The sequence below is a fragment of the Aptenodytes forsteri genome, unplaced genomic scaffold (assembly GCF_000699145.1).
Source record: "Aptenodytes forsteri isolate BGI_AS27 unplaced genomic scaffold, ASM69914v1 Scaffold55, whole genome shotgun sequence".
NCBI lineage: Eukaryota > Metazoa > Chordata > Aves > Sphenisciformes > Spheniscidae > Aptenodytes > Aptenodytes forsteri.
In genome coordinates this window covers 8,855,488-8,856,055 of record NW_008796063.1, presented here as the reverse complement: position 1 = coordinate 8,856,055, position 568 = coordinate 8,855,488, and positions in this window count along the sequence as shown.

Below are 568 nucleotides of genomic sequence, written 5' to 3'. Positions count from 1 at the left end.
CCGACCTGCCGCGGGGCCGGGGCCGAGCTGGAGGGCTCTCTGTTTCAATTACCAGCTTAATAGCGACATCGAAACCCATTAAAAATGCATCAGTGCCTCCGAGGAAAGAACTTCAGGAGAAGCAGAAAATTCATCACTCTGAGTTCCCTTATTAGGAGAACTGGTGGTTTTTTTCCCCCCATTTGTCTCAAATGCAGGCGAAAAGAGGCTATTTCTGCCCGGTGACTTCCCTGTGGGTCTGTCATGAGGTGTAAACAGGCAGTCCCCAAATCTGGGCGAGGGGGACACAGCCCTCGCTGCAGAGAAGGGAAAACTCAGCACATCCAACACGGGGAGAGGACGTTGGGACCATCAGGGCTGCAGCAGCTCAGCCCTCCTGAATTTACGTGCCAGCAGCTTTCCCTGCCCTTTGCTGAGCAGCATGTGTTGGGAGCACGGTCTCTCTTAAGAGGGCAGAGCCCCAAATGTGCTCTCCCAGTATAGCGTGGGTCTTTGTACTGGTCGTACTGGCCCTTTGCTGGGCTGGTGGGTCTCCCCAGGAGCTGCTGAGCTGGAGCTCATGCCGTTC